We start from the raw sequence: 14,048 nt of genomic DNA, 5'->3' as shown, positions 1-14,048 counted from the left end.
GACTGAGGTAGGATATCCAGCAGGGATTCTGGTACCCACAGAAATTGATTCCATAAAGGAAGTACTGACTTAAAGGAAGTCTTCTGAGCCTGATGAATAGACCTGATAATACAGGGAACTGAGATTGGTCATCACTGATTTCAGGCCAGATCCTGCTGCCTGGGAAGGTTTACTAGGGCTTCCTGGGGTCTGTTATAGGGAACTAGGTACTGCGGGGGAAAGGACTGCTGATGGTTCCAAGGGTGAGAGATTTCCAGCAAGGTCCTCAAGTCTCCTAGGCTCAGAAGGCCAGGTTCCCACCCTTACCACCAGCTCAGTCTTCTTGGGGCAAGAAAAAGAGCAAGGCTCTTCCACAGAATTTCTGCTCTAGAATCCAACAATGGGGTGTCAGCAACCGGCAAGGACAGACCTCAGTGTCAGGGATTCACACTCAGCCCAGAAGGCCCCTGGGCCCCAGGATGGGAAAACTGGCATTTGGGAAATAAAAGAAATTTAGAGAATGATTTCAGAACCTACCAAAGAATGAACCCCAACTCTTGGGGACAAACAGGGGACTGAATGTGCCCTTGAAAACCCAGTGTTACCTTTGTCAGAAGTCGGTGGCCAAATGACATTGCTTATACTTGGTGAAGAAATGAAAGCTTCCCCCAAATTCTTAACAGAAATCTGAGAGAGGAGACTAAGGGCAGAGATGCCTGTCAACACAAGAAATGCTTCTTGCAGAAGCAAGTACAGACTAACGGTGGGTCAGGGAAAGAGAGTCGGCGCTAACTGCCCAAAAAGCAAAGGCAGGGAAGAATAGGAAAAGGCAGACATAACAACCATTAAAGAGATAAGCAAACAAAACTGCAATATAGAAATGCTGGAGGCTGCTGCGTAAAAGAAATACCCTGGAGACAAGACAGAAAGGGGAGGAAAAGACCGTCAGAATCAGAAATAAAGCATGATTATGAACTCATCAAAAGTGGCCGTTATTTGAGATACATTGTCCTTTTAGAAAAAACTAGGTGGGAAGCTTAAGAAGACAAGAAATGGCTCTCGAGGTGATGAAGGTAAACCCATGGGGTGAGATCCATCTTCCTGTGAGATTAAAAGGCATCTAATGCCAAGTGCAATGAGTGAGCATTCACCGGATGAAAGAAGACCAGATTTATACCTCAAATCTTACATTTTGCAAATTCAGCGGACGAGAACACTATACTCAGTATGAAACTACGGAAAATTCCTGCAGAAGCTCAAACCCTAAGGAAAGCAATTTGAGGCGGACAAAGAAAGGTAGCTTTTGCCTTTGGAAGCCACTGGACCATAAAGATTTCTATCTTCATTAGCACATTCTCCGAAAAGTCTAAGTTGAGTCAGCCTAGACAACAAAACAAAGGGGGAAAAAGGTACTCTCTACAGGGACTTCCCTGGCGGTCCAGTGGTTAAGACTTTGCCTGCCAATGCAGGGGGTATGGGTTCAATCCCTGGTTGGGGAGCTAAGATCCCACATGCCTTGGGGCCAAACAAACAAAACATAAAACAGAAGCAATACTGTAACAAATTCAATAAAGACTTTAAAAAAATGGTCCACATCAAAAAAAGATCTATAAAAAAAAGATATCATCTACAAATGTGTAAGATACAGGGCTGCTGAAATATTATTTTAAGGATCAGGATGGTAGCACATATAAAAATGAAAGAACTGTAACTAAAGCAGATTTATAAATTCAGCTAAAAAGCCCGGACTCCTGGATTTTTCAGAAAGATATGGGATAGGACAAAGGAAATCTGTGGCCTCGTGAACAAGTGTAAGATAATATGGAGGGGACATCGCTGCTCTAACTGAAATTCCAAACACGCTTTCAACTTTTCCCCTCATCCATCATCCATCCCATCCTTTCGTTGTTAGCCGAGAAATCAAAGGAGATGCCTCCTCTTCCTTCTTTCATCCTCTCAAGGAAAGGAATAAAGCAGGGAGACTAGCAGCTCCTTGGCTGGCTTGCCTGTGTTGTGTCTGAGTTTGAGGACAGGCATGGGGAAGGCGAGAGGAAAGCAGGAAGGAGCCTGGCTATTTTCCAACAGGGTTAATAACCAGCTCCCGAATATTGAGAACTGGCCGCACTCAGAGTAACTGAGAGGATGATGACCTTTCATACCAAGAAAGGATAAAACAAAACAACTGCATGCCTAAAACTCACCTTAGTCATTGAATGAAATACTAGGAGACTTAGAGACCACTCAACACAAAGCGCGTACGCCACATGTTGAAGAACAGATCTAGCACGCTGGTTTACTAGGACAGAACGGGGTGACTAAGCCTATGTGCCCACCCTAAGCAGGAGGGGGGTGCAGGGGGAAGGCAAGTGGCACTTCAAGTACAAGTGTGGGGAGGGAGGAAGAGACCAAAAAGGATGCCTCCCTTCTTTCCTCCTGTCTTCCCTGCCTGCCGGCCTCTGACACATGATTTTGCCCTTGCATTGCTGTTAAAGAGGAAGAAGAGAGAAGAAAGGGGAAGGAGGCACCGAGCACAGGGTCCCAGGGCTCTTTGTCCTGGCTCAGGAAACTGAGAAAGACTGGAGGGGGGGATCTCCATCCCACTGTGACGAGCTTTGGAGGGGAGGACATGGTGACATGGCCCGAGGGCCAGCCACAGGCCGGACGCTCTGTCCATTTTACAGATGAAGCTCTGAGCAGCTTAGAGCTTATTCAAAGCGCAGATGTACCAGCACAGCCAGAAGGGACCCCCAGCTTGTCTGAATCCAAAGTCGGCACAGCACTGCCGCCCCTTCCGAGGCTGGAGAAGGAGCGCTCAGGACCAAGCTATGTTCATTCTGCCAGCGGACTTGCAGAAGGGGTGGAGGTGTTAACGTAGTTAAGACACCCAGGGTAGGGAGTGGGGTGGACAAGCCAGGATTCATGAGGTTAAAATTGAGAGCCTTCAATTTGGATGTTCTTAAATCTTTGCGTAGAGGCTTTGCCTGGGCGCTGCTATGTGAACGCACAACGGGGAGGACACCAATGTTAGGAAACCATGTCAAATGCAGTACAAGCAACCACCTAGCTGCTGGCTCCCATCCAGGAAGCTGCTCCTCCCGGGCAGCATGCAGAGCTAAGAGCCAGCACAGGCGAGCACCTGGCATTTGGGGCTCCTTGAAAAGGAAAGGAAATGATGATAACATTCCCCAGAGAGAGGAGGTCAGCAGAGCATTCCAACCTCCTACATGGGGTGCAGTCCCCCTAGGGCTGTGGGCACTGCAGCCAGGGCGCCAAGGCCAATGTCTCCCAAATGGGAATCAAGCCCTGGAGCCTAGAAGAGAAGCCCCCTACCCCGGCCATTATGACTGCAGCACATCACGATGGATCTGGGAGATCACATCCCAGCTTCCTCCCGCGAGGGGCTCAGAGCCTAGCAGAAGAGATAGATATTAATCAAACTGTCAAAGAAATGTGAAACTGTGACTGGATAAATGCTTCAAAGGAAAGTGTAAAATGTCGGGGTGTGAGCCTCCACTGGGGTCAGAGTTGGGCGAGGAGGAGGCAGTGGGGTTTCCCAGGAGAGAGGAGAGGCCAGGTGCCTGGAGCTGAAGGTAGACACACCTGGTAGCAGGACGGAGGTTTGGGAGCAACAAATATTGTTTCATAGACTATTTAGCTAATTACCTGGTAATTATCTAAAAAGGAGGAATGACTGTGCCATGAGCTGCCTTCTTTGTATTCAAGGTACCTTCTCATACTGAATTCCTTACGCACCTAGCAAAACACTTAAGTTATTCCTGTCATTGTGACAGTAGCAATAATAGTGCCAAGTGTTACTGTGAGTACCGATGTTCCACCTCAGCTACCAGTATTATGAGTCTAGCCTTTACCTGCTTGCCCTCACGTGATTCTGTCAACAATCCTACTGGGCAGGGGAGCAATGAAGGAATCTGCCCAAGATCACGCAGCCTGGGTGTGGCAGGGACCAGATCTGAACCCAGGCCCACCTGGTTTGCGGCCGTGCACATGAACCAGAGAGGCACTACTCTGGGGATTGGCAGGAGAAGCTGATAGATACCCCAGCCTCCTACCCTTGTCCCTACGGTCTGTCCTGAGTCCTGGAAACTCAGCAAGCCTCCTATGACCTCACTGCGTCACCTGTAAAATCAGGATAATAACACCTATCTACCCACCTCGTCAGGTTATTGTGAGGCTCAAACAAGCACAGGTGAACCTCACAGGTTCAAAGCACCAAGTGAACAAGAGGCCTGATTATTTGGCAAAAACATACCCCATATTAACTTCAAATAGGCAAGGTGAATGACACCCTCGCAAGACCACAGACACAATCAAAGAGAAGGGAGAAAGAAGGAGAATTGAGGCCACGCCCCCTCACCTTGACCCTGAGGCATAAAAATGAGAGCCAAGAGCAATTCGCTGAAGTCTACCCCATAGCAGGCGCTGTCTCTGTGTAGTGAAGAATCAAGCTTTGGCCTTCCCTGGTGGCGCAGTGGTTGAGAGTCCGCCTGCCGATGCAGGGGACATGGGTTCGTGCCCCGGTCCAGGAAGATCCCACATGCCGCGGAGTGGCTGGGCCCCGTGAGCCATGGCCGCTGAGCCTGCGCGTCCAGAGCCTGTGCTCCACAACGGGAGAGGCCACACAAAGAGAGGGCTGGCCTTCATCTTGCTCTTGGTTCTGAGAGGCAAACTTTAAGCCCTTGCATTGTCCTGCTTAATAAAAGTGTCTGTTACCTGGGCGCCCGGGCCTCACCGGCCAGTCTAACAACGTGACTTGTGGTGGGGGCTCTGGCCCATATGGTATCAGCTTGACCTTCAAGAGGCTGGAGACTTGAGGTCAGCCTCGCAGGCGGACGACTGTGTCTACAGCGGGAGACGACAATCAGAAGCTCTGCGCATGGAATTTTCCTGGACTCTGCCCTGTGTTTCTCTTCCTTTGGCTTATTTTAATCTGTAAACTTTCAACATAACTGTAATTATCACAGCTTCCAGTAAGTTCTGTAAGTCTTTCTAATGAATTATTGCACCTGAGGGTAGTCTTGGGCTCCGCGGAATTTGCAGCTGGTGTCAGAAGTGAGGGTAGGGTCTTGGCAACCTCCGAACTTTCGAGTCCCTCTGCATTGTCATTTCATTCGCACATAAACCCAAAGAAGTAGGTGTTATCATTCCCACCTCACAGACAAGGAAACTGAGTAGCTGAGAGAGGGCATCACTTGCCCACAATCCCATATCCAGCAGGTGGGGGACCTGGGATTAATTACTAAGCTGCAGCATTAGTGAAACTCTCACCTGTGCACGAGTGGTCCTGCCGCCACCTGCCAGACCACATCTCAGGCTACCGCGAGAGCTGCAGACCAGTGAATAGAGGGCCTCTCTTTGAACAGCAGGCCACACCGTGGGAGGATAAGGGGAGAACTTAGAAAGTGTTTTAGTAGGAAAAATAAAATACTATGCTGTTTATAGATGCTGGGTGGTATTGTGACCTTACCATTGCAACCTTGAGACATGCCACCTAGGACAGAGACACCACAGCAGCCCTGAAACCCAAACCTCAGCCCTTTCATGGTCAGAGTCACACCAGCCCTGGGAAGCAGGAGCCTGGACAGAGTGATGCAATGCCTCCCAGGACAGGACATTCCACCAAGAGGCCGGTCGAGGGGCTGTGTCAGGGGAGCAGAGAGGAGGGAGTGCAGAGGGAGGACTCCGGCAGGAGGGGGGCAGATAGGGTGGCCAACGGTGGCACCAACGCCTGCCAGCATGGGGAGGGGCAGGAAGGAGGCTGCACACACAGCAGATTCCCCCCCAGCACCGAGACCAAGCTGTGCCTGTCAATCCTGCCCCCGCGTCTCAGGAAGCCTGGCATGGCCAATGCCCTTGGCCTCCTACGTACACGCCACCCCAGCTCTGTGCCATACAATCAGGTTGACGAGAGCAGTAGATTTAACACTGTCCCCTCCAAAAACAGTTCTGTGGGCTCTGCAGCCCCCAAAATACACAACCAAGTAGGATGTCATACCTAAAATCCAGATTTATGCGCTTTGTATATATTCTGTTTAAAAGTCTGCTCCTATGCCATTGTCTTCTACTTTATTTTATACATGTATACAAGGACAGAAGGAAAATCTGGTCAATCAGATTACCCTGCTTTTGCTTTATCCTTGGGGTTCAAGAATCTACAATAAGTAATATCTCGTCATAAGGAACATTTAGAAAATGGTATTTTGAAGAAGAAAGCTTTTTGACAAAGAAATAACTGGGCATCAGTATTCCAAATAACAGTAATATGAATTATCATCTGGAATCTTAAAAACACCCTTCAGGAAATAAGCTCTGAAACAGGTGTTAACCTCATGGGGGTCCATGGATGGGTTTCAAGATATGCATAAAAGCCATGCAATTGAAATTGTCTGCAAAATCACATGGGTGTGTGCCCCAGAGTAATTTTTCTGAGGTGAAAGTCCAAAGTTTTCATCATCTCTTTAAAGGGATCTCTGACCCCAAAATGTAAGCGCTACTAGCACATTCAGGGCTGACACATCCTTGGTCTCATTTGCTCTCAAGACATCCCTGTGAATTAAACAGGGAAAGAATGGGCAGGAGGGAAAGGGCAGTGAGGGTCCAAGTTCACAAGGTTATGTCTGTCACTTTATCAGCAGCTCAGGACCTCTTTATCACAGCGGTGGTCCACAGACGTTTCTCCAAACCAAAGACTTAACACTTCTTGAAAACAGAGACTGGGCCTCAGTCACCAAACACCCAGCACATGCTAGATGTGCGATCAAGGGCCGACAGGTCAAGCTCCTGGTGGTGGGGAGAAGCCGGGCACAGCCATACTAAACCAGGCGCACGCACACAGCGTGCTGGATAAATGCTTTTCTGTGACCATGGTGATCCTGCCTTCCTTGCCTGCTGCTCTGACTCCTCACACGCAGCAAAAATATCTGCTTTGGCTACAGAAAAACAATGTACCCTCTCTCAGTCTCCATATTGCTGCCCACAGGGCGACAACATGACCCAGCATACCAGTGGCGGCAGGGACGTCACCAGGCATTCATTGCAGGGCAAATATTTGGGAGGAAGAGCCCAAGAGTCAATGGAAGGATGCTGCGCAGCCTGAATACTGACCACTCTCTCCACTCACAACGGTAAAGTGAGTCAATGATCGAATGACCCAACAATCTGTCTTCTGCCCTAGAAACAGAACTGAGGACATCCTGACAAAGCACCCCTGCAGAGCAGCAAGGAAACACCTTCACACTCCCTCCCCTTCAACAGAGAAGTGGTGACAGGCTGTAAAGCCACCTCGGTGCTACAGCTCCCAGCTTTGAGCTGTTCCAGCTGGAGCAGCCTGCAACCCGTGGGAACAACTTACACGCCACAATTTCCTTCTGGGTATGAAAATGTTTGGGAATGAGACAGCAGTGATGGATGTAGAACTTGGTGAATATACAAAAAAAAAAAAAAGAAAACACTGAACGGCAAACTTTAAAAGGGCGAATTTTATAGTATAGAGTGTGACATGTATTCCAGTAGAGCTGTTACCAACTGTAGGGTACCCACCTCCTACCTCCCAGGGTTGCTGGGAGAATTACCGAGCCTGTTGCTGCATCACCCCTGGAACCCGGGTCCAGGGGCTCCTCTGTCAACAGTACTCAAGGTGGAATTAGTACTATCACCCTGTGCTCCAGGCTCCCTGCGGAGCAAAGCGAAGGATACACAGGGGTAAGAGGATTGGTACTGGGACAGGTTCTGAGATTGTGGGTGGTGGTGAAAAAACAACACCTTAGCTTTATATGTAATGTTTTATATTTTAAAGCAGAATATATTCACATACTACTTGAGTAATTAAAATTATTATTATTATTTTTTTTTTTTGCGGTACGCGGGCCTCTCACTGTTGTGGCCTCTCCCGTTGCGGAGCACAGACTCCGGACGCGCAGGCCAAGCGGCCATGGCTCACGGGCCCAGCCACTCCGCAGCATGTGGGATCGTCCCGGACCAGGGCACGAACCCGCGTCCCCTGCATAGTCAGGCGGACTCTCAACCACTGCGCCACCAGGGAAGCCCAAAATTAAATTTTAAAATGCCCGCTACTATACTTAAAATACCTTTTTCTATTAATCATTTCAAATCGTCTGTCCTAACAGTCATTTAAGCACTAACAGCAACTAAGAGCCAGGAAGGCTCTACGGAGGAAACACTGCCACCGAAAGAAATACAACTAAATTCATTGCTCCGAACTACTGACAACAGTCCTCCCCAGCCACCAAAACTACCCAAAGGCAGAGAAGAGGAAGCGGTCAGAGGTAGAGGCAGGAACAGGTGCCCAATGGGAAGCCCTCCCCTCCCCAAATGGGAGGGTAGACGAGACTCTGCCCGCCACATGCCTCATTCTGACATCTGAGGTCTTGGGATGCATGAACTGAGAAGGTGTGGGAGATCCAAATACCTGGCTACATTAAGATGTCTCATGAGAAGCAGGGAGACGCTTTCGCAAGCAAAACAAGAGTCGGATGCCACAGGGTGTTTTTGAAGATGACACCCATTAGGGAGGCTGCTGAAGAGCTCGCTGATTTGCCCTTTGGTCATGTGGGCGGGCATGGTCTGGGCAGCGATGATTTACTGCTGGGAGGACTCTGCCTGCACAGACCCAAACATGGGCAGACACACGCAAACACCAACCCCTTCTGTCCCGACCGAGCCTACCTGAGCCCAGAGCCCGCGGGAAACGGCGTTACCAAGAGCAAGCGTTCCCATAGCCCGCATCCCCCAGCTGACCGATGAGAAGGCAGCCAAGCTTCTAACAGCAGCCTTGGCCCTCATCAGGAAGAGCCCAGGTTGGACATGTTCATTCAGCAAATAAGTGAGGGACTTGGATATGCCAGGCATTGCTCTGTGTGCTGGAGACTCATTCGACAGGAAACAAAATCTCTCTTCTCATGGAAGTTACATTGCAGCACAGAAAAACTGATAAATGCATAATGTGTCAGGCATTGGTAAACGATAAGAGAAAAACCGAAAATGGAAAAAGGGCCTCTGGATAAGGTGACAGTTGAGCAGATGCCCGCATGAAACAAGGGAGTGAGCGCAGCAGGCATCCGGAAGGAGAGGGCTCCGGACAGCAGGCACAAAGGCCCTGGGGCACCGGAGGAAGAGCAAGACACCCAGTGGAGAGTGTCAGAGAGAAGACAGGAATGAAAGAAGAGGACCGTAGGTAAAAACCATGGAGGGCCTCCAGGCAAGACCTCTGGATTCTATTCTGAGTCACCTGGGGAGGGGCTGGAGGGTTTTCAGCAGAGGAAGGAAGTGACTGGACTTGCATTTTAAATGGTCCCTCTGGCTGCTACTGGAGAGCAGACTGCAGGGGGAGAGGATGGGAAGGACACCGCCGTGTCTGGGTAAGAGGCCATGGTGGCCTGGCCCTGGTGGTGGCAGAGGAGGTGGTGAGAAGTGGTAGGTTCTGACTGTGTTTTAAGGTAAAGCTAATGGGATCCGCTGATGGATTGGATGTGGGGGAGAAAGATGAAAGTCCCAGATGACTTTAAGGTCTGGGGTCTGAGAATATGTTTGAGTCTCAAAGTTAGGGTGCAATTTGTGCACTAAGAGAGAGGACATGAGAAGAGTTTTGCTTTCTGAGGATAGCAAGTGAGGTCTTGGGTACTCCCTGGAAGCAGCTAGTCACCCACTAGTGGCAGGATGGACACAGGATTCCCAAACATTGTGCCCAAACTCCGTGGCATCAGAGAAACAACTCTGACAACACCATTATGAAGAAAGGAGGCTTCAATGCAGTGCTTGGAAAAGTAGGAGGTCAGAGGGGGAGACAGGAGCCTTTGCACATTATCTCATTCAACCCTCAGGAGGTACATATGTCTTAATCTATAGATGACGATGATAGGGCTGGATGAAATATCTGAAGTTTTAAAAAATACCCATAGGAGAAACTGTTTGTAATCCGGGATAGGAAAGGCCTTCCCAAGCAAGATGCAAAACTCTGAAGCCATAAAGAAAAAGACTGACAAATTTGAATTCATAAAAATGTAACAGGTCTGCCTGATCAAAGGTAAAAAAAAAAAGACAAAACTTAAGGCTACATACACATACCCAATAGACAAAAACAAACACAAACTCAAACCCATTTGTAAACAAAACTAAAAACAATACCTATGAGAAAATATTTACGTCAATAACATAGGGTTGGTTATCTATAATATGCAAAGAATTTATTCAAATCAATAAGAAAAAGACAAAGAACCACATTTTGAACAAGCAAAAACTATGGATATCAACTAACACAAAGGAGAAATTCAGAACTTCTGTGAAAGGATGCTCACCTTGCCAGCATTCAGAGGAATTCACGAGAGCAAGGACCTCATGTTTTCACTTTGGAGATTAGGAAAACGGAAGGGTTCTCAGCTTCAGTGTTGGGAAGGGGGTGGGAAACACTCTACTCTGAGTAATCAGTCTTCCCTTTTAGTAACACGATTTGGCAGAATCTGTCCAAACATTTCACGTGTATGTCCTATGACTCAGCCATTTTACTAGAAGGCTCTACCTACAGATATATCTCCGTATGTATGCAAGAAAACACACCAAATTATTCACCGCAACAGTGTTGTAACAGAAAGAAAAAGGCATGACAGTAACAATTAAATGTCCATCGACATGGGATTATTTAAGCAAATTATCCATGCTATCAAATACAATGAAATCTTTCAAAAAGAATGAAGTAGAACTATGCGTAGTAGCATTAAAGACTTCCTAAAAGAGCTGGAAAAAGTTACAGAACAATATACATAGTGTGTTACTCTACATGTTAAAAAATAAAACACAAAGTATATGTGTGTGCATACATGTATACGGATGTAAATGCAAAGAAAAAAGGCTAGAAGTATATACCCCAAACTGTTGCCAGCAGTTAGACTTTGGGAGAGGGGGCTCATATCAGGCAGGGGTGGGGAAGAACGGAGCCCCCCACTTATTACTCAATGCCTCTAAGGAAACACTAAGTTGTTTGAATGTTTCTAATTAGGAATTCATACTGCTTATACGTTTGTTTAAAAACTAGAGGATGATGATACTTGTTCAAACTCTTTTAACTGCACATAACAGAAACCCAGCACAAAGTCACTGAAACAAAAAGAGGAGGTGATGGAACTTGGGAAGCTGGGGTAGCACCGACCCCAGGCCCGCTTCGTGCAGGGGCTGAGACAGCGTGGCCAAGCCGCTATCTCCTGCCCCAGCTCTCAATCTCCTCCTCTCAGCTCCTCATCATCCTCAGAGGATAACACCACGTGACAAACAAGTGGGCTGCCTAAGCCCCAGACACACATCCTCTCTGCAGAGCAGCCCTAGTGCAAAAGGAACTGTTTCTCTCCATCGATAAGTCCCAGGGGAAACTTGACAATGGAGTACTTTGGGTCACCAGCCCACTCCAGTGAGTGAGGAAGCCCCTCTTCCAGATTCCATGATTGACAGCCCCCAGGACCATGTGGAATGAATGGGTGAGGCATGTCCCCAAAGGAACCCCAACCAGAGGAAGAGGGTTGGGAAAGTGTGACAGGCAGACCAAGCAACAGACACCACGATCCACGACAGACTAGAAATGAACAAGATCTGAAATTACTGCCCAATGTTGCACAGCTAGTCAATGGCCAAGGGACGCCACTCTCAGAAAGCCCTGTGTGTGTGAAGGGGATGCTGGGAGCTTGTCATCCAAGAACTCAAGTAAACCCATCACATTCCTTAAAGTTCCCTCAAGATTATTACCCTTAGAACAAAATGAAATTTGCACAGATAGAATTTTGCTGGAAAAAGAGAAGTGAAGGGCGAGAGAGGGCAGTAGAATATTTATGAGCTATGAGGGAAAAAGATGAGATGGGTCCCAAAATTCTTTGAAAGAATAGTAAAGTATGAGGGTGTAGTGAATTAAACATAAAGACCATTCCTCAAGACCACCTCACCAACTTCATCATTTATTAAACACTGCGTTTTGCATTGCAGAAGTAGCTGTGTAAAGAGAATGGAGCAGGTATATCACTGCTCTTTCTCCAGAAGCTTGCACTGAAGATGGTCACACGGATGCACGTGACCATCACGGGATACCCAGACAAGATAAGCATGACATCACCCAGGCCTGGAGAGCAAGAGAAGCCAGCACTCTGGTGTCCAGGCGTGTGGTGATGCTGCAGTGCCTGCCCTTGTTCCATGGTAGGAAATGAGGTCAAACCTTGCCTTGGATCAAGGGATCTGGGCCTGCTCTAACCACCCTCCTCTCTGTTAGTAGGAAAGATACCATCACACAGAGGATGCCTAAACTACTTCTTACTAGTCTTTTCCAAACTGGGCAATTAGCAATGTATACTTCATTCTTCTTACTTCTTCTTACTTACTTACCCTTTTGCAAATTGTACAATATATTAAATATATTATATTTTAAATATAATAATATATTTAATGTATTTAATTTACTATATTTAGCAATATATTAAATATATTTAATTTTTAAAATCCCTTATCAATGTCATAATTACTCAGATTAAGGTACTAAATTATTAAATAACTATTCCGGCCCTTAAGTATGCAAAGTATCACAAGAGACCCAGAGAGGTTGAAGGCCTGGTCCTTGTTCTTTAGTGACTTATCCTCATCAGGGTTATAATCTAATTTAAAATATGAGTGGAGAAGACTCAGGATATCATCCCAGCCACGTCCCTCACTTAACAGGGAGGGAAACTGAGGCCCAGAATGGTTAACTAATAACCAACAGCAGCTATAATGCTAACACTGCATGTTACTCTGTGTCGGAGACTTGCTTAGGATGGCGCAGCAGGACTGAGGCCCAGCCTGGGACCCAAGTGTCCAGACTGCTTGGCCGGGACTACTCCTATGTACCTATAAATCCACTTCTGTGCCTCTGCCCTGTTAGTCCAGCCTCTATGTCCACTACTTACCTTTTGTGATTCTCATATTGAAAGTCCCAAAGAACAGAGAAGAAGAAAGCAAGAACTGAGATAGTGGGCAGAACAAAAGAAGATCACAGGAGGTAGCCCAGAGGAACCGAGGCACTCAAAGAGGACGAAAGAAACACTCAAAATAGGGAAGCCGAAGTGCAGATGACCAAAATGACTGGAAATCATTTTAAGATACTCTACAGAGAGTATAATAGATGTACTAATAGATGTGCTGGGGAATTACAGAAAAGCCAAAGAACTGTTTCTGCCAAAGAGAAACATATATTTGAGTCCAGGTGATAAAGTATACACCTATGACATAACAGAAGAGCAATTTATTAGGGCCTCCAGAACAATTTATTAGCCTCAATCAATAAAGGCTGAAAAATTCTAAAAAGTCTTCTCATGCCATGACTGGACTATTATAGTAGCTGCTCAACTGCAGTAGCCTTTAGTTTAAAAGGACTCAGCTCTGTTCACAATTACTAAAACTACTACTACTACTACGACTACACACACACACACACACACACACACACACACACACACACAACGACCTCATCTGTGGTCTCTGGCCTCAGGGACACGGACAAAAGCCTCCCTCCCAAGCCACTCCTCTAGAGGAAACTTGGGAAATCTGGATGCACCCTTCCAGGGGTGACATCTCACGACAGCATGTGGGCGCCTCCTTGTTTCTCAAGCAATGTCAGTCCTACAGACTGTGGCCCCAACGTCACCTGCCCGCCTCCACATTCTAGGGTCTGGGGCTCATGTGGGACCTGTCCTGGAGGTGGGGGACCTGTGCTATCCCTGCTTCTCCCCCTGGGCCAGGAGCCCAGGGCAGGTAGCAGTTCCTGAGGAAGCAGATATCCAACTGCGAAGCCAGCCTCCTGGGTGCCTGGTCTCCATGAGAGACTTTGGGAAAAGGAAGCCCCGCCCCTTCTCCCCCAAACCCAGAGAGGGAGGGAGGGGCCAGCCTCTCTTGAAGAAAACCTGCACTGCCCCAAATGTGAGCTTCTCTCTCCCTCCTCAGCCCTCTTCCTATTGGTGAAGTAGGCTCCAATGGGGCTGGGGGCTTGGCTGGGAGGCAGAGAACTGAAAGTGGAAAGCAGCTCTCAG

At 47.6% G+C, this 14,048-nt stretch overlaps 1 protein-coding gene across 1 annotated transcript in view; it reads right to left on the bottom strand.

Moving 5' to 3' along the window:
• RBM20 (RNA binding motif protein 20) overlaps positions 1 to 14,048 on the bottom strand; it is a 216,636-nt gene that overhangs the window by 132,633 nt on the left and 69,955 nt on the right. The gene's annotated exons all lie outside the window — the stretch shown is intronic.

Source organism: Grampus griseus (genome assembly GCF_964374135.1).
Source record: "Grampus griseus genome assembly, chromosome: 16".
Taxonomy (NCBI): domain Eukaryota; kingdom Metazoa; phylum Chordata; class Mammalia; order Artiodactyla; family Delphinidae; genus Grampus; species Grampus griseus.
Note: the sequence above shows the minus strand (reverse complement) of the source record. Positions and strands in the feature narration are given on the sequence as shown.